The 24,980-nt window shown below is 38.3% G+C and overlaps 1 pseudogene; it reads right to left on the bottom strand.

Moving 5' to 3' along the window:
- Positions 1–636: 636 nt before the first annotated feature.
- On the bottom strand, positions 637–24,799 carry LOC127409985 (trace amine-associated receptor 8a-like; annotated as a pseudogene).
- Positions 24,800–24,980: the final 181 nt, after the last annotated feature.

Below are 24,980 nucleotides of genomic sequence, written 5' to 3'. Positions count from 1 at the left end.
AGCACACTACAAAAACACAGGAACATGTCAGGGGTCAGGGGTCAAACGGTCAAGTATAGATCAAAGCATATTTATATTATGAAAGAATGTGTATAATGAAATGTATTGTGTGTTATAGGCTAGATTATTATATTATTATACACAATAAATAATATGATATATCTTGAGTATTCTTCAGTGATCTTTTTATTCTTCATATTGTTAACGATATATGTTTAATTGGATTTAAAATATTGTCCTTTAGGAAAGCACAGGTCAACTTCAGGCTTTATTCTATATATAAAATATGTATATGTATACATATTTCCTCACAGTTTTAACAGATTAAAGGGATAGTTCACCCAAAAATGAAAATTCAGTCATTGTTTACTCATTCCTGTGTTGTTATAACCCTATATGACTTTCTTTTTATTGTGAAAAAATGTTGTGCTCAGTGATATCATACAATGGCAGGTTATGGTGACCACCTCTTCAAGCTTCAAAAGGACACAAAAGTATAATTCAGACATCAAATTAATTACTCAAAGAGACTCATTATTGTTATGAAAGCATACGATAAGGTTTGGTGCGAAAAACACAAAATCGAATGTATTGTTTAGTGAAAATGTTCATTGACTGTTATTCTCCTGTGCGTGTTCACGAGTCTGCACAAGAGCAACAGCAGTTATGCAGCACGTGCAAGATGGGGTGTTCAAAACTTGTTTTGTTTTGCTTCAACAGGACCACCAGCAATATTAACAACAGAAAACACAATATCGCTGCACACAAACCAGAGAACAGAACTTACAAACATGTCTAAAGAGTCTGTAGTGGAAGAATAGATGCATTTCAATGGAGTCCTCCATCAAACAGAGAGATGGGGCTGAAGTCACACCATGTCCTGCTCAGATGCAAAACGACATGCATTAAAAGTTATGTTTTCTACGTTAATCAGAGTCTTTTGTGCTAAGCAGCTGCGATGAGCAATGGGACATTCTGTTGAATGGTTGGTTTCTATATTTGCCTTCGCACCTGGTAACCCCGTCCGCTATGAACTGGCACTGGTACAAAATGCGATGCGTGGCGCGAGTGTGAGGCAATCGTCAATGTTCCGCGACTGCTTTTGGGTCCTTGAATAAGGTATAACGTGCAACAGCGGGTGGAGTTTCTGGTAACCCCCTCAGGTAAGATGGTGGCAGACTGTGTAATACGCGAATAGGGTTGAAGTGAAACAAAACGAGATTTTTGCTTGAACGCCCCATCTCGCGCTTGCTACTGCTGTTGCTCTCATGCAAAGAGCTCTAAGCTTGTGTAGACTCGTGAACACGCACAGGAGAATAACGGTCAGTGAACATTTTTACTAAACATTTTTAGCAAAAAAAACCTTATCGTATGCTTTCATAACAATCGTGAGTCTCATGGAATAATTTATTAGAATGTGAATTTTCACAGAGCATCTTGCGAAAGTGCTTTAATGAAAGAAAACCAGTCCTTTTGTACAAAATGATTAACAGTTAATGTTACAGATTTGCTTATTTGATTATCAGGGCTCAACGCTAAGGATTTTTTCTACTGTGCTTCAGATTTTTACTGGCCCTGCCAAAATTTTCACAGGCCCCAACACAAAAATGACAAATAGCTGTTTTTACCATCATGGCTTTAAAAAATGTGTCTGAAGATAAATATTTTTTACATAGTACTGTTCAATCACTTATTAAGAAGTGGAAAATTCGGGGATCTCTTGATACCAAGCCAAGGTCAGGTAGACCAAAAAAGATTTCAGCCACAACTGCCAGAAGAATTGTTCGGAACACAAAGAAAAACCCACAGGTAACCTCAGGAGAAATACAGGCTGCTCTGGAAAAAGACGGTGTGGTTGTTTCAAGGAGCACAATATGACGATACTTGAACAAAAATGAGCTGCATGGTCGAGTTGCCAGAAAGAAGCCTTTACAATGCCACAAAGCCCGGTTACAATATGCCTGACAACACCTTGACACGCCTCACAGCTTCTGGCACACTGTAATTTGGAGTGACGAGACCAAAATAGAGCTTTATGGTCACAACCATAAGCGCTATGTTTGAAGAGGGGTCAACAAGGCCTATAGTTAAAAGAATACCATCCCCACTGTGAAGCATGGTGGTGGCTCACTGATGTTTTGGGGGTGTGTGAGCTCTAAAGTCATGGGGAATCTTGTGAAAATTTATGGCAAGATGAATGCAGCATGTTATCAGAAAATAACGGCAGACAATTTGCATTCTTCTGCACGAAAGCTGCGCATAGGACGCTCTTGGACTTTCCAGCACGACAATGACCCTAAGCACAAGGCCAAGTTGACCCTCCAGTGGTTACAGCAGAAAAAGGTGAAGGTTCTGGAGTGGCCATCACAGTCTCCTGACCTTAATATCATCGAGCCACTCTGGGGAGATCTCAAACGTGCGGTTCATGCAAGACGACCAAAGACTTTGCATGACCTGGAGGCATTTTGCCAAGATGAATGGGCAGCTATACCACCTGCAAGAATTTGTGGCCTCATAGACAACTATTACAAAAGACTGCATGCTGTCATTGATGCTAAAGGGGGCAATACACAGTATTAAGAACTAAGGGTATGCAGACTTTTGAACAGGGGTCATTTCATTTTTTTTTTCATTGTTGCCATGTTTTGTTTTATGATTGTGCGATTCTGTTATAACCTACAGTTGAATATGAATCCCATAAGAAATAAAAGAAATGTGTTTTGCCTGCTCACTCATGTTTTCTTTTAAAATGGTACATATATTACCAATTCTCCAAGGGAATGCAAACTTTTGAGCACAACTGTATAAAATTATAATAAGCGTACATAGTATAAGAAACACAAACAGGAGATCAATGAGCAACAACACCTCATCTATGACATAAAGACATTCTCCTGGACAGATGTAACCAGTGAAGTTTCCATTAATAAAAAGAATAGTGAAGTTATAAAGGACTGAAGACATCCAGTTAAACAAAGCTGCTACGTAGATCACAATGGGTGACATTTTCTCTGAGTAAACAAAAGGATAATTTAAAGCAAAAAAAAAAAAAAAATCTATCAACTGCTATTAGAGCCACAGTGTGAACAGACACACATCACCTGAAAAGTCACAAAACTGATTATAGAGCAGAAAAGTGGTCCAGAGATCCAACATGACTCGATCAACCAAATCAAATGAAATGGCATCACAAAAACTCCTACAAGGAAATCAGACACATCCAAAGAGAGGATGAGGATATTAGCAGGTGTGTGGAGCTGCTTGAAGTGACTAACAGAGATGATGTTAGATGACCAGCAGGTTTCCACACACTGTCAGAAGAACCACAGCTGCTGCAGCCACATAGAGAAACACACAGAGTGTAAAAGAAACAGATCTCTCTGGACAGGAATATTCCAGACAGTCATCAGTTTGGTTCACTGCTGTAAAATTTATGTTATTTTGGAGAGACATGCAAGCAAAGTCTTCCTTCTCATGTTGTACACACTGCAGATTTATACACAAAGCCAATAGATTTAAATGTTATATTGTCATTTCCAACAGAGTGAGTCCATTTTAATTTGATCCTCAGTGTAAGCAGTTTTCATTGTGCCCAGAAGATTCTGTAAAAGAGGATAAAACTAACTTGTCTTGCTGATTTATTATAAGCCAACCCTCTCCCCTTGACAATACAAATACATTATATTTTAATGATGTCTTTCTGCTGGGAGTTCATGTTGTTTCCATTCTTTGCATAGTACTTGGTCACTTGTTTTAAGTTTTAATTACGACTGTCGATTTAACGCGTAAATTCAATGCGATTAATTCTATAAAAAAATAATGTGTTTAAGATTTTTTTTTTACGAATGCATTAATAATTTCCCCAGACTGTAATAAGGAATTTTCCAACAGTTACAGTACCATCACAGCAATTCAAGCTTGAAGTGCCAATTGAATGTTTTTACAAGTCTCAGTCAGCAGAGGTCAGTAAGCACAACTCCAGCTCTACAGGCAACAAACTACAGCAGACAGCTCAAGATGAAGACACATTTTTTGCATTCAAACACAGCTAGATGGAGTGCATTGCCGAATTCAGGGGTCTCGAGATGTGATTGACAGCCCTAATTATTATGTTTAATCCTAAATTTGAACAAATCCTTAACTAACCCTAAGTATTAAACTTTGTGTAACTCATCATGCACCATTTATGCTACAGAAATGAACACTGTAAACCCTAATGGTTTCAAAACATCAAAAATCAAGTTATCTTTGTTAATCATTACTTGAAATGTCAAGTTTTAGGCTATTTTTCTTAAAAATCCATTGACTTATGATTTTAAGGGTTAATAACTACAGAGTACAAAATTGAGGCTATGGGGAATACCACAATCCCTTGTGGTTGAATTATTTAATTATGTTTCCTTGGTCAAAGTGAAGTTATGGAGGCATTTAAAGTTATTATTAGGAATTCATTGAGTTTTTTCATAGAGTAGTACTATTAGTTATTTTGTTGCAAATAGTTGTTTAGTGTGATATCACCATTCAAATGATCAGTGTCCCCTTTAGTCAAGTTCGACCCTGTTAACTCTATAATGTCTCCTTGTGCATGTGCAACTGAAGTACAGGCATTTAGAGTCTGCATCTGTGAAGAATTAAGTTTTTGATTAACCCAGAATCAGTTATAATCTTCTTTATTTGAGCTGTGTAATTGTAGGATCTAAATTTGAGTCAATTCAATTAAAATTATTAAGTAGATATTTAAATAGCAAATCTGAGTTTAGTCTACTTGTATTTAGTTACATTAACTTAAATAGTTAAGTTAATTCTATATGAACACCAAGCTAAGTGAACTTAATTACATATAACATACATTTACATTAAGTCATTTAGCAGATGCTTTTATCCAAAGTGACAAATGAGGAACATAGCAAGCAATTTGTCATACAAAGTTCAACAACTTCTACAGTGTTGTACTGCCAAGCTCTCAGAGGTGGCTGGAGTCGTATAGGTGATAGCACAGAAAAAAAAGACAGAAAGAGACAGAAGTATATACAGTATATATATATATATATATATATATATATATACACACACACACACACACACACACACACACACATATATAATTGTATGTATATATATATATATATATATATATATATATATATATATATATATATATATATATATATATATTTTTTTTTTTTTGTGTAAAGTAGTGCAAGTTAAGTTCAATAGTGAGTGCAATTAGTGTGGATTGTTTAAGTGCTTGCGGAACAGATGTGTTTTCAGCTAGTTCTTAAACGTTGAGATGCTATCAGAAGATCGTGTGGATGTTGGAAGCTCATTCCACCACAGTGGAACAGAGAAAGTGAAAGATTGTGAAATAGACTTTGAGCCTCTTTGTGATGGGACCACCTGGTGCTGCTCGTTTATGATCACAGAGAGCCAGTTGGAGTATAGACCTGGAGAAGTAAATTTAAGTAAGAGGGTGCGGTTCCATTGGCTGTCCTGAAGGCCAGAGGCAAAGGCTTGAATTTAATGCGGGCAGCTACAGGTAACCAGTGAAGTGAAATCAAGAGTGGGGTGACATAAACCCTTTTTGGCTGATTGAAGACAAGACATGCTGCTGCATTCTGGACCATCTGCAGTGGCTTAACTGTGTTAGCTGGGAGGCCGGCCAACAAAGCATTACTGTAGTCCAGTCTTGAATTACACAAGTTTTGAAAATGCCATTACTCAATTCAACTGAAGGAACAAAAGTAAACTTTTAGGATTTTCAGGGAACAATACCTCAAATTGTGCAGCTTGAAAAACGTTTGCCTGATGGATGTAAGAGCAGGCAGCAACTAATCCCTTAGACTCCGTGATCCGATCACATGTGGTCAGGTGAGACACATCACTGTTTACACCTAGTCACTTAAATGCATCTCCTGTGACCACTTGTGTTAGGATTTGGATGCGAGTGTCTCTGTTTCATGATAACATACATTAATCACTATGTCAATGTGTTACTACATGATATTAAAGCACAACAATGTCAGAAAAGACAGCGCAAAAAAAAAAAAAAAAAAAAAAAAAAATTGGCTGCTGTTTCTCCCAGAAGCAGTTGAAATGTAATCTTGCACAAACGCAACATGTCAAGCAGAATTATCCATTATTTTAGTGTATTACCTGTATTAAAGGAGCTTCAGGTGTCCATGCTTGTCATCTGTGTTAATATCAGGCACACTAAAGAAGATCAGTGAAACTCTTGTGATTGTGTATTTATCTGCTTCTTTAAATTTTATGATCGGATGGTAATTTCCTTTTAAAGTGGCTCTTAACCGGCAAAGTTTAAACTCTTGTTTTAGCGCAGCTGTTGATTGACAGATATGGAGTGGCGCTTCACTGCTACTGGGACTCATACAGGATGGATTAGTGTTTACACCTCAAATGTGATGTGGACACATGCGTTTTTGACCACATTCGTATTTGGTTTTTGTGATCCGATCACAAAACGTTTTAGACCCCGTTTTGACCTGTATTTAAGGATGAACAAATGTGATCGGATCACCCGAAACACATCTTAATACCAGGTGTAAACAGAGTCTTAGACTTACATTGAAGGAGAGACATGATCCATCTATAGGGACCAGGGCCCAGTTGTAAGAAACCCATTAAAGTAAATAATGACAGATTTTTTGACGAATTATCCTTTTTACACATTACAAATAAATACACAGAAACCTTTATCATTTATCAACCACATTTTAAAACTGTATTTGACATAATTTCCCCCATAAAGTAGCCAAAGACTACTTAAAAAAAGAGGTCATTATGCATTAGTTACAGAATTTCAATTTTATAACTAACAAAATGTGTAAAAAAAAAAAAAAAAAAACCATGAAAGTAAAATGCTTTTTCAAATATAAAAAATAAAAAATATTGAAATACAATAATATTTTAACAATACATAATTAGGCATCTCTTTATCAAGCATTTAACATACTCATTATACAAAGACATCAAAGTGAGTAGGTTAAAGATGAACTGCCTGTCCTTGTTACCACTGGAGTTAATTCATATTTAAAAATGTTTCCACCTAGCGGTTATTTTTTATAACATGTGTTGTAAAGTAACCCTGTAGGCAACTAACCACAGATCTCTTTAAAGTCCCCACTGTGACTTTTTGTTCTTATTCTTGAACTCTTTCAATGTATTCATTTAGGTTAAATAACATATGTAGTTGTAGGTCACCAGACACTCAATAATATAACAGAGATGGATACATTGCACTGAAACCTGGAGATGTGGCTTGAATGTAAAAATTTCTTTCACTTAATAATAACAGTTATAAGACACACACAAAGGATAATTTAACCCTCCTGTGGTATTCTGTCATTTTTGACCGAAATATATTTTCCTAATTTAATAAAAATGGTTTCCTTTATCAGAGCAGTACAACACTTGGTGACTTTTGCTCCATTTGCCATCTGAACATAAAACATTTTTCTTTTTTTTTAATTAAAAAAAATAAATTGGGCTTGATAAGTCTCAGAGATCATAAAAAAATAAAAAAGCAACACCTTTGGTATTCGCGGTCAAAATTGATCGACCATTGAAAATGAATGGGAAAGACCAAAAGACAGAGCAATTTTGTTTTTTTTTCTGTCAAATACAATCAATAAATCAGCCACAATGCAGAAAACAGAAAGAAATTACAGGGCGAGACTTTAAAAAAATCCTCAGTGCAAAACATACACACCCACTCACACACAAACACACTTACACACCAGATGAACTGGTGAGACTATAGCAGAGTTTTTTTTTTTTTTACATTTGTCAAAAAAATAAAATAAATCAGTCATAATGATAAACACACACACTCAGAAATCAAGGGGTGAGATGATAACACACTCACAATGCAGGACACACACACACACACACAGACACACACACACGTGTGAAATCAATTTTTACTATAGAAAGTTTGAAATTGCAAAATGTTTATTCTGATTCTTTTTTATTTTTCAGAATTTTGCAGTTCATTTCTGTTTCTTGATTCTCATTTTCTTGATATTATTATGCATATACTTTGAGTTATTACATTTTTATGTTTGAAATAAATTACTGGTAGAAAACTGTTTATTCTTTGTCTTCTTTTTGCAACACCATAGTCAGGTTTGATTGCAAGCCACAACATTAAAACCACCTGCCTAATATTGTGTGGGTCCACCTTGTGCCGCCAAAACAGCGCCAACCCACATCTCAGAATAGCATTCTGAGGTTATATTCTTCTCAACACAATTGTACAGAGTGGTTATCTGAGTTACCATAGACTTTGTCAGTTCAAACCAGTCTGGCCATTTTCTGTTGACCTCTCACATCAACAAGGCATTTCCGTCCGCAGAACTGCCCCTCACTGGATGTGTTTTGTTTTTGGCACCATTCGGAGTAAATTCTAGAGACTGCTGTGTGTGAAAATCCCAAGAGATCAGCAGTTACAGAAATACTCAAACCAGCCCATCTGGCACCAACAATCATTCATGCAATTATCTAATCAGACAATTGTATGGCAGCAGTGCAGTGCATAAAATCATTCAGATTCTGGTCAGGAGCTTAAGTTAATGTTCACATCAACCATCAGAATGGGGAACAAAAATTTGATCTCAGTGATTTGGACTGTGGCATGATTGTTGGTGCCAGATGAACTGGTTTGAGTATTTCTATAGCTGATGATCTCCACACGCACAACAGTCTCTAGAATTTACTCCGAATGGTGCCAAAAACAAAACACATCCAGTGAGCGGCAGTTCTGTGGATGGAAATGCCTTGTTGATGAGAGAGGTCAACAGAGAATGGCCAGACTGGTTCAAACTGACAAAGTCTATGGTAACTCAGATAACCACTCTGTACAATTGTGGTGAGAAGAATATAATCTCAGAATGCTATTCTGAGATGCGGGTTGGCGCTGTTTTGGCGGCACGAGGGGGACCTACACAATATTAGGCAGGTGGTTTTAATGTTGTGGCTGATCGGTGTATATATCCAAATGCATATCTTGTGATCAAATATAAAATGAAGTTACAACAAGCCATTAGACCACACAGTGGGTGGCTACAGCTGTCTACTGGCTGTTACTGGCATGACATATTTTTCAAGTCATGTTATTTATATTTTGTTCACCAGATGGCAGCAATCTGCTTCCAATTTATGTCACATTCTCAAATTTTCTTCATGTTTCAACTTGTAGAATCTGACATTTTTATTCAAATGTGCTTATTTGTATATACAAATTAATAAATGTAAATAAGATCAACATAGCATAATTTCATTGTTCTTGCTTCAGGTCAGAAGAAATTGTATCACTGACATCATAAATAAAGGGTTACACATCTGACCATTCCGGACAAAAATGACAATGAATACCAAAGGGAGGTGCCATTTTTCAATACCATAGGAGGGTTAATAAAGACTTCCCGTGATTTTCAGTGTTCTGTTTTGTGATTCTGATTGATATATATATATATATATGTAAAATCCCACTAACTCAGTTTACAGTACTGTGCAAAAGTCTTAGGCACATAAGATGATTCACAAAAACATTTGTTTTAAGATGGTTATTTATATCTTCAGCTTTAGTGTGTCAATAGGAAATATACATTTTATACTCCCAAACATTCCTTTTGCAAATAGAATAGAATAGAAGAACAGGGAGCCCTGCAACAGATGGCATGGTCCCCACAGAGCCCCCCATTGAATATTGAGTAAGTCTGAGAGTACAAGAAGAGAGAGAAGCAATTGAGACAGCTAGAATTGAGATAGAAGAACTGTGGTGAATTCTCCAAGAAGCTTGGAACATCTTATCTGCCAACAACCAAGATAAACTGTGTCCAGTTGTACCTAGGAGAATTGGTGCTGTTTTAAAGGCAAAGGTGGCCACACCAAATATTGATTTAGCTTTTTTATGTTTACTAGACTTTGTATGAATTTAATTGATAAATGAAAACTATTTATGGCATTATTTTTGAAGACATCCTCAATATGCAACATGTTTCATAAGTGCCTGAAACTTTTGCACAGTACTGTACATCAGTAAAAGTTAGATTTAAAAATCAACAGTTTCTTCTGCAATACAGAAAAATAGTGCATTATAACTGATTTTTTATATTTACACAGTGAACCTGAGTGAAGATAAAAAATTCCCAGGGTGTTTCTTCAAATACATTGTTTGAAATGTGTTCTTATTGAAGCAGTTTAAAAGTCAGGCGCCCTTACACACCTTTATAGCAGCAACTTCATTCTGTCAGAAATAAAAAACAATAATTTGTGCTATTTTCAACAGATTATCATATATATATATATATATTTTACTAGCTGTTACGATGATACATTTAAAAAAAGACTACAAACTTTAAAGGAATGTTCTGGGTTATATACGAAAGAATTTGTGGCCAGTGGCATGCTGTAACTTTCAATGTGATTATCGAACAATAGTTAATTTCACGATCAATCAAATAATCACAAATAATTGCATATATATATTTTTGCTGAGAAAGCCCCCACATGGAGATAATTCAAATGACATTATTGTGGCAGAGGAGACTAGTAAAGCACTGAATAAACATTATAAAAAGTTGCTTTTGCAGTCAATATATTGTTTGTTTTATTACCTTTTCATTGGACATAACCCTATCACTGGCCATAATTCATTGTAGTAAATTAATCTGTTAAATTGACAGCCATAGTAATTTTGTTTGTTTTTACGAACTGATGGATGGGTAGAAATTGTTGTCTGTGGACAATCGAGCTTAACTCGTATTGAACCTGGAACATTCCTTTAATGGCAATATCTTAAATGCATTTAGAAAGCAACTCAGCAGTTTCACTTGGTAAAAATCCCTCCACAACTCATTAAAAACAATGCTGTACAAACACTCTGGGAGGTTAGATGAAGAAGATGCTTATCAGTTGATGGCAGTCCAGATAATCAAACCAATAATGACAGCCAGCACGACCAGAACAGAGATAAGGATGCAAATCTTCTTGCGGGACGACATCTACAGTGATTAGAACTAAACGAGTCATCAGTTCATGAGAATCGGCAAGAATTAGTTCAAAAAGTTAAAATATACTAATTCTCATGTCTGTTGAACTTAGTCATCATTCACTGAAAATCTACCCCTCCACTGTAGACGTCAAATTGTTTGCATTCAAACATGGCGCCTCAAGATGTGTTGCAGTAGTTTCGACATCAGTGATTTTAAACATCATTGATTCTCGAATGATTCCAACAAGATTTAAAGGCTACGGCAGCAAATGACAACTTAAATTTTGGTCTATTCATCACACAAAGATATCGTATGGCTTCAGAAGACGTGTAATAAAGTTTACAAATCGTGTAGCCTCCTTTCAAATATCTTTTATGGTGCTTTAATGTCCTTTTTTGAGCTTGACCTTATAAATCACCATCCCCTTTAATTGTAAGGACAATCCAGCTCAGACATTCTGCAAAACCTCACATTTTGTGTTCCCCAGAAGAAAGAAAGCTCTATGGGTTTGGAATGACATGAGGGTGAATAAATTATTACAGAACTGTATTTAATTCAGTAAAACATAGTTCAGAATGAAGATTAGTGCTGCATTCAAAATTGCGTAATGTCAGGGTATGTACCGCATTTGATGAAGACAGTACTTCTCGACCAGTAAAAAGTAAATTCGTTAGGTATGCAGGTGGCTAGTATGAATACATTCTCAGACATACTTCATCCAGGAACTTGGAATTGTCCTGTGATGCAAATATATGACAAAGTACTATTGTTTTTGGCATACAAATATAGTAAAGAATCTTAGATGTCAGTTTTTACCATCTGTAAGTTATTATTCATTATTAATAAGTGAAAGCTGTACCTGGGAGTCTGCAGCTCTGGACAGCTGCTGTGTGGCCGACTGCACATTGATCTTTATGTTTTCTACATTGGCCTCTATACTGTCTGCAAATGAGACAGATATAAACAGAGAAAAAAAACTTTTTTTTTCAACTATGCAAAAATACTTAATCAAAAACATTAACAACTCATTGTTTAAAATGGAAATGCATGGTAATATTGAAAAATATTTTGTTTCCTCAGCAACCTCACATCATTCACTTATATGTCTAACTTTCAAAGTTTTGATGGACAGCACACGACAATGATGTAAACTCATGTAATTTGTAGGAAATAGTAACACCTACATAAACAACACAAGTTTGTGTTTGCTAATAGCTGATGTCTTGACATTAAAAGTGTAGCCTATGAACAAATAATCCCACTGAGGTTTTGTGTGTGAAACCTCACAGGTCTTCATTATCACTGTTTGCTTTTGCCTTTTATACCTTTAATTGCACTTCTCTGTCTAAGGGTTTCATCACTAAATACACACTAAAAACTGAAACTCCCTCAGACACCAGTCTAAACTTTTAACAAATCTTTATGAACATTTCATTTTATTTTAGCTGCTATACACTGTGTGTATACAGTGTGTTCTGGATTATACACTACGGGCACTATTTCAAGAGCACTAAGCTCAATCACCTACGCAAAGTCAATAAGCATGGTCATGAAGTAAAAAAAAAAGCAATTTTACGTTATATTATTGAATGCTGCCAGGAGACGTCGCAGAACAAGTGCAAAAGCTCACATATTGAGGGCTCAAATCGCTATTCCCATTCACCGACAGCCTCCATATACCTGGAGAGCCCATGCTCAAAACAGTTCTGGTGGACTGTGAGGACCCACTTTAACAATGATCTGTGGGTGAAGCACATTCGACTAACCAGGGCTACATTTGAAGAATTGTGTGCCATGGTCAGGCCTTTCGCTGAGCCAGTCACATCAAGCTCTCGCACACCTATAGCCTACCATCCGACAAGCGCATTGCCATCGCACTTTACGTATGGTCGTGACACATCATTGTTCATGCGATTAAGCCATTTCCATCACTTTAATGCACATTTTAACTAATGCAAAACTCTAGAAAATCCACCTCCTCCTAGCTCATTACATTTTATGCGGATTTTGAGAGTTTATTAACATAACAAGAGTTTCCACTAGGTGGGTCCAACTATTTTTATGCGCATTTTGAAATTGTGCATAAGAAATCCTAAATGGAACGCTTGATTTGTGAATAAACTTTCTAAATTCAATTAAAATTGAATGCGCTAGGAGGTGGTGGATTTTCTAAAGTTTCGCATTAGTTAAAATGCACATTAAGGTGATGGAAATGGTTTATTTGCAAAGCGATGACGTGTTTTGACCATTTGCGCATGTGTTATGAGTGTGCGATAGCTTGATGTGACTAGCCCACCGGAAGGTCCGACCTTGGCACACAATTCTTTGAACATAGCGCTTATCATTTGGAAGTGTTTAACCCACAGCTAGTCGATGAAGTGGGTCCTCACAATCCGCCAGAACAGTTTTGAGAGCGGGCGCTCCCAGGTATGTGAAGACTGGCGGTGTGTGGGCATCGCAGCTATTTCAGCCCACATTATATCAGATATTACACTTATTCTGCGGTGTCTCGTGGATACATTTAATAAAATAAGATACTTGCTCCCAACTGTCCCCAAAGCAGGAAGACGCCATTCCAGATAAGGCAGATCCCTCATGATAATGTGCATTACGTAGTGAATGGAAATGCGCAACAATTCGTATTTTTTGAGTCAAATTTTTAGAAATGCACTTAAAAAAATGCTAAACATTCTGGATGGAAACCCAGCAACTCAGGATTTATTATACGCATTTTCAAAAATTGTTGGATGGAAACGCAGCTTGTGTGTGACTGTAGGCTATGTGTATGTGTGTGTGAATTTTTGTAAACAAGATACAATCCCAGTGAGAGATAAAAAAGTGTGTGAGAGAGTATGAGAAAGAGATTTAATGTAAGTGAAGTGTTTATAAGAAAAAAATCATAGATGTACAAAATCAAAAATCTACATAATATCATGTGTAAAGTCACAATTGATGCCTGGGTCAAAATTGACCTGTGCATGCAAAAGATGTAACAATTTTTTTTTTTTTTTTTTTAATGTTTTTAATGGTTATATGTCTTAAACAATTTTGTTCAAAAATCTGACAAAACTTTATTATTTGTATTTTGATAGTCTTGACAAAGTCACAAAGTTTGGTTCCCGTACTAAAAACTATGTGGTATTTAAAAATTATTATCTACCTCTCCCACGTAAAAAATGACCCAAATGCAACAGAAGGGTTAAATAAAATTAAATCACTCTATAATGTTTTAAACATTTTTAAGAAAATATATTTGAATTTGTCAATTGCCTGAAAAATCCTTGTCCCCATCAGCTGGAACACCACATCTATGATATTTACAGTTATGTATTTACAGTTATGTGTTTACAGTTATGTGTTTACAGTTATGTGTTTTTACTCACTTTTTTTCTCAGGTCAAGCATTAGTGCAAGGCCTAACAAGTGTGCAAAAAAACTAAACAAAAGAAGAAATTAATAATTTAAACAATTTCATGTCACTGGTGTTATCAATGTTAAAAACTTAAAAGTTTAAAAATACAAAATGTTGTGGAAAAAAACTTCCAAGGTCAAAGTTCAGAAGAAGAAGAAACTGCTCAAATAAGCATATAGTTATTTTCCCACCATGTTGAAAAAGTAAATGTACATTTTAACTGTAATTTATTTAACATGTCATCGGTGTTACATTGTTTAATGTTCATGTGAAAGATTTGTATAAAAAAAATACGTATTTAATGGTAGAATTTATTGATTCTAGTCTAATCATTTGTGTATGTTTTATGATGTTATTGACACCACTTTTAAGAGTATTTGTCACTGGTGTTATCGTCACTGGTGTAACAACCCTTGCTTTATTCGTTAAACAAAATTAAATAATACAAATAAAGAACAACATTCAAGTTGTCCTTTATGAATAAAAATTATGTCAAAATGTTTTTATGGGTGAAAACTGAATTGAACTGAATAAACAATTTCAATATTATGCAAGTCAGACAATCTATATATATTTTTAAATGACCCAAATTCACAATTAAATTATATATTTTCATACTTTTTTTTACTGCAATTATATATATATATATATATATATATATATATATATATATATATATATATATATATATATATATATATATATATATAACACAACATGCTCAGAAATTACACCCATTAAAAATACTCTGCTTACAAGTGATATTTACATTGAATTTTCTTTGTTTTCTTAAAACATAACTGGTCTCATATTTTACCTCAAGCATGCTCTTCACTGACACTTTTGTCCACTTGATAAACAAGTACACCAATTTTAGAAAAAATTATAATAATTATAGTAGCAAAAATTGTTTCGTGTTGTTGGAGATGTGGGACAGTTTAATTTTTGAAAAACTGATAGAAATCACTTTTAGAAAATAAACATTGAAATGATTTGTGTTTACTTCACTTTTTGTCTAGATTATCTTAGTTTCAAATATGTAATAATTTGTATTTTTATAATGGATTTCCATAGTCTGGGTCTGGGACAAGGCTAAAGCAGTAAATGTGTTATTTTTAATAAAAATTATCCCCTGTAACATGAAAGTGTCCAAAGTTGAAGAAACACCCATTAATACCCAGAGGCTGTTGGGTTTCAAATGAACTCACTTGTATAGCATGTAAAGGTGCTGCATTAACACTAAAATGTCTAACCTTGCTAAGGGTGAAGTGATTCCTCCAACGCCATCATCTGTAGTGTCACCCTGTGGACGGAAAGAGTTTTTAACTATTAGTGTAACCAGAACACACTTGATGTGTGAACATGCCAGTCAAACTGTAAGCAAAGCATCATCTGCAGTCTGGAAAATTACTGCAAGAAATGAAACTACATCTGACATGCATACCTGAAATGCAATAGCACATAAAACCTGAATTGGTCAAAAACTGAGGAATACAGTACGTCTACAAACGAGTCACCGAAATGTGTTCACGCTCTTGCATTTTAATGGGTTTCAACCACAGCATCCTTACATACCTTATCAATGTTAAGTCACAAAGATACAAACAGGCAGAGCGGACACAGACAGACCGTCAAACACATTCATTTAAATGGGAAATGTCAACTTCAAACTATTTTCCACTTGTGTAAGAGACATTTGGCCTTTTAGTATTTATTGTTGGTCTTTCTGTCATATTTATGTTGAAACCTCTCTACAATACAGTTGAAACCTCTCTACAATAACGGCAATAATCTAAAATTTGCTATGGTGTTTGAGCCCCGCCTGTTTTGGCGCGAAACTGTCCGCTATAAAAACAGGTCCACAAACACCATTTCCTCAGAATTTCTGACTGAGAACAAGGAGTGCATCGCTCGTGCCTTAAGAACTCTGAGTCTTGTAGTGTTCGCAATGTCTCGTTCCCTTCATCTCAGGGATCTGAGGTTACGTCCGTAACCGAGATGCTCCCTTACGACTCGGTACACTTGACATTGCGTTTATTAATGCATATGGGAACAGAATACCATCATGTCACACTACATAACCTCCCAGAAAAGAAGCATGATGCCGCAGTCTCATGGGATGGCGACCGACATGAGCATGCTGCAGTGAGTGACCCTCACCCTCACCTGCCGCCGCCATAAATCCCACTGCTTTTTTAAATAACTTCAGTGGAAGTGTTCTCCTCAGATTGAACTGAAACATACACTGTAGAATGGCCTGAACGCGCTCGCTCGTGAGGTACGTGCGCCCTCTTGTGGAGTTGAGGCGGACTCCCAAAAAGGAGATTTGTTGGCTAGGGGAGAGCGTGCTCTTCACACAGTTCACATTGAGGCCCAAGCTGTTTAGATGTTGAAGCAGTAAGTCTCTGTGCTGGCATAACAGAGCCTCTGATTTTGCCAGTAACAGCCAGTCATCCCAGGTAGTTCAAGATGCGTATGCCGCTCAGTTTCAGAGGGGCGAGAACTGCATCGATGCACTTTGTGAACATGCGAGGAGCCAGAGAGAGTCCGACGGGCAGGACTTTGAATTGATACGCTGTTCCCTCGAATGCAAATCTAAAAAAAAATCCTGTGATGTCATACAATTTGGATATGAAAGTACACATCCTTCAAATCAGTCAATGCAAACCAGTCATGCGGGTGTACATGCGATAAGATCAGTTTCTGAGTAATCATTTTGAATGGGCGCTTTGTGAATGTGCAATTCAAATGTCTCAGTTCCAGGATCGGCCAAAACCCGTCGTCTTTCTTTGGGACAAGAAAATAATGGCTGTAAAACCCTTTTTGGGCTTGAAAATGTGGCACAAACTCTATCGCGCTTTTCACGAGGAGATTGTGTATTTCAGTTTAAAACACTGGCGCGTCTTCGGACGAAACCCCGGAAAACAGAACGCCGTTGGGGTGGACGGTGTGCAAATTGGATCGTATAACCATGTTCGATCGTTTTTTGCATCCATTCTGAAATACCCATTAGAGCTCGCCACATGTCCACATAACGGGACAGAGGGCAATTTGGTTTGCTCACCGTATGATATAATGCATCACTCACCATAGGGAAACGTTGTGCATAATGTGTGTGCATTGAAAAGGAAAAGGGCTCTTTATTGAAAATGTGTAAGCATCTCGTGCATTTGCAATGAGTGCTGTATTCTTTTTTGCATTCATTGCATGTTTTATTGCATTTATTTGAGTGCAAGACACAGAAACAACATTTTGAACAATATTGTGAACAACAATATTCCTTTCCCGAAAAAGAGCACTGGGGAGATGGGGAACAGTGTTTTGTGTCTCCATTCGAGCCTTCTTTGGAGCAGACCCAGAGGGAACCGCAGGCTCTGCTTTCCGCTTCAAAGGGCTGTTCCCATCCGGAGTGCTTTTGCTGCACGGGGGGGTTTATACCGCTGGCGCGAGGCGGGCGCTGATCCGGCTGCTTCTGTTTGGGCCACGGCTTGCATGGACTCACCGGTGGCTCGGTGGTGGCAGGTGCTAGCGCTGAGGCAGCAGGTATGGGGCTTTTAGTCAGGCACTGGCTTGAAACAGAGCGAGGGCGAACTGGCTGTGATGTACTCCATTTGGGCATAAAGTGTCTCATAGCCTGTGACTGCTGCTGAGTCGTGATGTAACACTCAGCAAACTTATTCACAGAGCCACCAAAGAGGCCGGCTGGAGACACTGGAGCATCCAACAGAGTGGCTTTTTCCCTATCACTCATTTCTGTGAGGGTCAGCCATATACACTACTTGTCAAAAGTTTTGAAACACCTGACTGAAATGTTTCTCATGATCTTAAAAATCTTTTGATCTGAAGGCGTAAGCTTAAATGTTTGAAATTAGTTTTGTTGACAAAAATATAATGTGCCACCATATAAATATATTTCATTATAAAACTAAAATTTAATTAAAAAGAAGTTTTTGAAATTGATGAATTGGACCAAATAATAAAGAAAAGCAGCCAATAAGTGCCCAACATAGATGGGAACTCCTTCAATACTGTTTAAAAAGCATCCCAGGGTGATCCCTCAAGAAGTTGGTTGAGAAAATGTCAAGAGTACATATCTGCAAATTCTAGGCAAAGGGTGACTACTCTGAAGATGCTAAAATATAACACAGTTTTTATTTATTTTGGATTTTGTTTAGTCACAACATAATTCCCATAGTTCCATTTATGTTATTCCATAGTTTTGATGACTTTACTATTATTGTAAAATGTAAAAAAATAAAATAAATTATAATAAAGAATGAGTAAGTGTTTCAAAACTTTTGACCGGTAGTGTATGTCAGTCCAGAACTGCCAGGTTGCCCCATGGACTTGCCAATGGCCTGCGCAGTGACTTTCGTGGCGCGCAGCACTAAGTCTGTAGTGGTGCGGAGCTCTTTGAATGTCTCTGGATCGAAGCCTTGCTCGTCCATTTGCTTGGGGCTAGTTGGGCATAACCGTCTTCTTCCCCTTAATGCACATTAGAGAAGATGCTGTCACTGCATGAGCATGCTGAGAAGGGCACACGCCAGGACTTTGTTATGAATTTCGTGGAAGAATGGGGCAGATTTGCGGCCACTTGACGGCGTCTGGACTGCAGGAACCATTTATTGAGGTGAGACTGTTCAGGTTCCTCTGGAGGAGACCACTCAAGGTTAAGCTCTTCGACCACCCTTGTAAGGACGCTCCCTGTCAGTGGCGCATGCACGCTCCCCGCCCTCGCTGGGGGGAGTGGCAGCAGCATCATCCACTGACCATTTGTCTGATGCAGCGAGAGACATGACATCGTCATTATCACCCCAGCTTCAGAACCGCTGAACGAGACGAGGCCACGCACTCTTTAAGAGGGCTGGAGCTTGTCTCACACATAGCGTATTGAAAACATGCGTGTGACGAGGAGGAGGGCAGGGCCGGGCCGTGAGTGTACACGGCCGGCCCAAATCAGGGTAATCAGCTGAAGAGAGGGATACAGCTGAGCCAGATGCAGCAGTTCGGGAGAGAGAGAGCCACACGCAGCTGCCGTGTGTGTGTGTGTGTTTATATTTGTGCCAGTTTTCATTAAATATTACATTGTTGCTTCGTCCGGTTCCTGCCTCCTCCTTGCCCATCCTTTATACTGTTTCATTGGTCCCCAAATGCGGGAAGGAGGAGGGATACGATGTTGTGGAGTCCTCACCACTGCCGTCCGCAGCCGCGTCCATCCACCAGGGGGTGGAGGAGTTGCTGCTGGCCGCCTGGACGCGGAGGAACGGCCGCAGTCCATGAGGGGAGGAGGGGCTCGCTGTCAGCCATCTGGAGTGGTGGAGCCGCTGCCAAGGGCGGAGGGGATCGCCACGGGCTGCCAGAACGCAGAGGGGCATTCCATCCGCCAGGGGTCAGAGGACTTGCTGCTGTCCGCCTAGGGAGGAGCGGCTGTCGTCCGTCAGTGGGTGGAGGAGTGGTCGAGGACCAGGCGACGGCATGTCTGGGAACCGGAGAGCAATTTTTTTTCTCTCTTTCCTCTCTCTCTCTCACTCTCGCTCTGCCTTGCACTTTCCCTCTCCTCTTTTTCCTACCCTTGTCTCCCTCCCAGGTCTCGAAAGGCAGGGAAAGCCTGCCGGCAGCGGCCAGAAGGGCAATGCCCCCCCCCCCCCAGAAAGGGAAATTCTAAGGAAATGGTGTTTTTATAGCGGACAGTTTCATGCCAAAACAGGCAGGGCTCAAACACCATAGCCAATATTAGAATATTGCTGTTATTGTATAGAGAGGTTTCAAAGACTGGGACAGGGCAGTAAAAGGTGCCTCCCATGATCTTGTCAGCTCCTCATGCACTTCTGGGAAGAAAGGAACGGGGGTGGGGCGTGGCCGTGGGCGGTGCCCCGAGCTCAGGAACCAATCGTCAAGCCGGGATCAGGGGAAAGTGGAGGGTTCCACTCTAGCCCAACACTTGCGGCCGCCCAGGAGAGCATGTCCATCATTTCTGCGTCGGCCTGGGACTGGGCAACCATTCCCGAATGAGGAAGCCCAGTTGAAGCCTCTGCATCCGACTGGACGAGCCCGCTCTTCGATGCTGTGCTCGTCTTCTTCCCGGGCTCCGAACGAGAGGTCGAACTCGCCCTGAGACGAGCCGGCGATCTCGTCCGAGTGCCCGACTGGGGTAAGCGAGCATGCTGTGGAATGGGAGGTCCGTGGGGGGATACCCGGCAGAGGTGGTCCCATTGAGGTCCCCAAATCGCCCCCAGTGCTAACCGGCACGGCCTCATACGTAGAAGGACCAAGGCGGGGAGCCACTGGGGTGGCTTGCTTTCTTACGAAAATTCGGGGATCTCTTGTTACCAAGCCAAGGTCAGGTAGACCAAGAAATATTTCAGCCACAACTTCTAGAAGAATTGTTCGGGATACAAAGAAAAACCCACAGGTAACCTCAGGAGAAATACAGGCTGCTCTGGAAAAAGACGGTGTGGTTGTTTCAAGGAGCACAATATGACGATACTTGAACAAAAATGAGCTGCATGGTCGAGTTGCCAGAAAGAAGCCTTTACTGCGGCAATGCCACAAATAAACACCTTGACACGCCTCACAGCTTCTGGCACACTGTAATTTGGAGTGACGAGACCAAAATAGAGCTTTATGGTCACAGCCATAAGCGCTATGTTTGGAGAGGGGTCAACAAGGCCTATAGTGAAAAGAATACCTTCCCCACTGTGAAGCATGGTGGTGGCTCACTGATGTTTTGGGGGTGTGTGAGCTCTAAAGGCACGCGGAATCTTGTGAAAATTTATGGCAAGGTGAATGCAGCATGTTATTAGAAAATACTGGCAGACAATTTGCATTCTTCTGCACGAAAGCTGTGCCTGGGACGCTCTTGCACTTTCCAGTACAACAATGACCCTAAGCACAAGGCCAAGTTGACCCTCCAGTGGTTACAGCAGAAAAAGTTGAAGGTTCTGGAGTGGCCATCACAGTCTCCTGACCTTAATATCATCGAGCCACTCTGGGGAGATCTCAAACGTGTGGTTCATGCAAGACGACCAAAGACTTTGCATGACCTGGAGGCATTTTGCCAAGACGAATGGGCAGCTATACCACCTGCAAGAATTTGTGGCCTCATAGACAACTATTACAAAAGACTGCATGCTGTCATTGATGCTAAAGGGGGCAATACACAGTATTAAGAACTAAGGGTATGCAGACTTTTGAACAGGGGTCATTTCATTTTTTCTTTGTTGCCATGTTTTTTTTTATGATTGTGCCATTCTGTTATAACCTACAGTTGAATATGAATCCCATAAGAAATAAAAGAAATGTGTTTTGCCTGCTCACTCATGTTTTCTTTAAAAATGGTACATATATTACCAATTCTCCAAGGGTATGAAAACTTCTGAGCACAACTGTATATTTGTGTCTACAACTAATGTCAAGCTTTAGATGCTAAAAAATACTTTTAAGATAATTAAATAAATGCAGTCAAGTGTGTCCAAACTTATTTAGTTATGCTTATATTAACATCTTTTTGCAGTTGAACATGGCAGAACTTTAAAATCTCTCCTAATACCCTGATAGAATGCGTACATCACTCAGACGTCTATTTGATGTGTGTGATTACATCTTGAAAACATAGTTTTTGCGTTGTTTAATTATCTACAAGACGTACACTCACTTAACACTTTATTAAGAACACCTGTACACCTACTTATTCATGCGTTTATCTAATCAGCCAATCATGTGGCAGCAGTGCAATGCATAAAATCACACAGATACAGGTCAGGAGCTTCAGTTAATGTTCTCATCAACCATCAGAATGGAGAAACATTTTTATCTCAGTGATTTTGACCATGGCATGATTTTTGTTGCCAGTTGGGCTGGTTTGAGTATTTCTGTAACTGCTGATCTCCTGGAATTTTCATGCACAACAGTCTCTAGAGTTTACTAAGAATGGTGCCAAAAAAACAAAAAAAAAAAACATCTAGCGAGTGGCAGTTCTGCAGACAGAAATTACTTGTTGATAAGAAAGGTCAACAGAGACAGACTGGTTCGATCTGACCGAAAGGCTACGGTATCTCAGATAACCACTCTGTACAACTGTAGTGAGCAGAATAGCAACTTAGAATGCACAACACATCAAACCTTGAGGTGGATGGGCAACAACAGCAGAAGACCACGTGGGGCACTTTATTAGGACCATGGAGTATAAAGTGCTCAGTGAGTGTATGTAAATAGTTATGTCTTGGATGTCAATAAGACATTCAGATGTTTATGATTTAGAATGTTAGTAAATCTGATGTTTTTAAGATGTTTAGCAGATGTTAAATAGATTAAGATGCTTTCAGATGAAAAGATCTAAAACAGACATCTCGGAGATGTACATGTGTTATCTGGGTAGTTCACTGAAAACAACTAAAATGCATTAGTCTTTGCTCAATAGTTAGTACACTAGCTTTCATAGACTAGTTTAATTGTTAGTAGACTATCATTCATAGACTAGTTCATTAGTTAGTACACTAGCTTTCTTAGACTAGTTAAATTTACTAGAATTACTTTTGTAGACTAGTTCAATAGTTAGTAGACTAGCTTTCATAAACTAGTTCATTAGTTAGTACACTAGGTTTCCTAGAATAGTTTGTAGTTAGTAAGATAGCTTTTGTAGACTGGTTTAATTGTTAGTAGACTAGCATTCATAGAATAGTTCATTAGTTAGTAGTTCAGTAGTTAGTAGACTAGCTTTCATAGACTAGTTAAGCTGGTCAAGCTGGTTTTAGGAAGATGGTAGCTGGTCGACCAGATTATGACCAGATTGGACCGGCTCATGACCAGCTTGGACAAGCTAATGACCAGCTTTGACCGGCTAATGACCAGCTTCGACCAGCTTATGACCAGCTTAAACCAGCTACCATGTTCCAAAACACAGCTACCAGCTTAAGCTGGTTTTTCCACTACACTAGGTTTCCTAGACTAGTTTGTAGTTAGTAAACTAGCTTTCATGGACTAGTTCAATGTATTAGACTTGCTTTTGTAGACTAGTTCAATAGTTAGTAGTCCAGTTTTTGTAGACTAGTTTGTAGTACCCAGATAGCACATGTACATCTCCGAGATGTCTGTTTGGGATGTTTTCATCTGGAATGAGAATATATATATATATATATATATATATCAGTTTTACAAACATTCTAAATCATAAAAGTCTCAAAGACATAGCAGATGAAAGTTCTTTGTGAAACTAGTGTTTTTCTATCATAATTATCATGTGTTTCAAGAATGTGACCTCTCAAAGCCTATAACACAGATTTTTTAGGTAAACTGTTGACTCCAGAACTCAAAAATGGTTAATAGACAAAAACAGAACTGTGAAAAAATTCACAAATCATCAAGGTCTTTTTGAGCCTACCGTAACCTGTGAAGGTTGTCAGTTTTAAAAATTATAAGCTGATTTCCTTTATGAAAGGCAAGGGGGGTAGAGCAGTGAGATGCAATCAAACGCGACCAAATGTGATTGTGAAAGTTTTCACAAATCAGGCTCTGTCTAAAAAAAGAAAATATGCATGAACCCAGAACTGCGCTTATTTGTCACCATCCCAAATCTTAGACTTAAAAATTGTTGACAGGAAAACATACTGCTGTGAAAAAATTCACAAATCAGACTGGTCAAGATGAGAGTGGTTTTCTAGGTGTTCAACATTTGGAACTATTTGCATTAGAAAATGAAGAGTCGTAAAATTTAAACAACCAACTGCAGAGCAGAGGTTGTCATCTGAATTCACAAATCATGAAGAATAACATTCAACATTATTTACATGTCTACGACAGTGCATAGAGGGTTTATAGCCAATCAAATTTTGAATTTCAAATGAATATCTTTCTGCGGTTGTCTTTGCTTTTTGTAGACTAGTTTGTAGTTAGTACTGTAAACTAGCTTTCATAGACAAGTTCAATTTAGTGGTCTAGCATTCGTAGACTAGTGCGTTAGTTAGTAAGCTAGATGTTTCTCAACAGACTAAAAATGTTGACCGATCAGCAGTTCTCACACACCTGCTGAGACAATGACCAACATATTCAATAATGAGATCACAGTGTTTATTTTACAAAACACCCAGGGAAGATTATAAATAAGAATCTGAGTGTTTGTGTCAAATTAATGGACTCATCATGGGGCTGTCAAAGAATCTTTGACAGTGAATGAACTTCAGAATCAGCAGTGTGTGCATGCATTTCACCGCTGGCTTCCACAATAAACTATTATTATAAGCTAATACACTTTCACTGTGAAATAATGACATGGGGGTCTGTATTTCACTTTGATATGGACTTTTGTTATTTTGTTTACCTGGATTTTCCGCTGATTTCTTTACTCCAGAGCTACGTGATTTTCCTTCAATCTTCCGCATTTTCATGGCTCTAGAAACACTGGCGACCCACTTTTTGACAGATATATATGTATTACAGATATTTGTATTCATTAAGTAGGCTATTACTAAATGTTTTAGTTTGAAATATTGACCATTGTCTCTAAATAATATAAGAGATCTTAGTGGTAAACTGTAAATGCCGGTAGAAAGAAAGAGCAGA

This window comes from Myxocyprinus asiaticus, chromosome 19, assembly GCF_019703515.2.
Source record: "Myxocyprinus asiaticus isolate MX2 ecotype Aquarium Trade chromosome 19, UBuf_Myxa_2, whole genome shotgun sequence".
In the NCBI taxonomy this organism is placed as follows: domain Eukaryota; kingdom Metazoa; phylum Chordata; class Actinopteri; order Cypriniformes; family Catostomidae; genus Myxocyprinus; species Myxocyprinus asiaticus.
The sequence above is the reverse complement of the archived record's forward strand: the minus strand, read 5'-3'. Positions and strand labels throughout refer to the sequence as shown.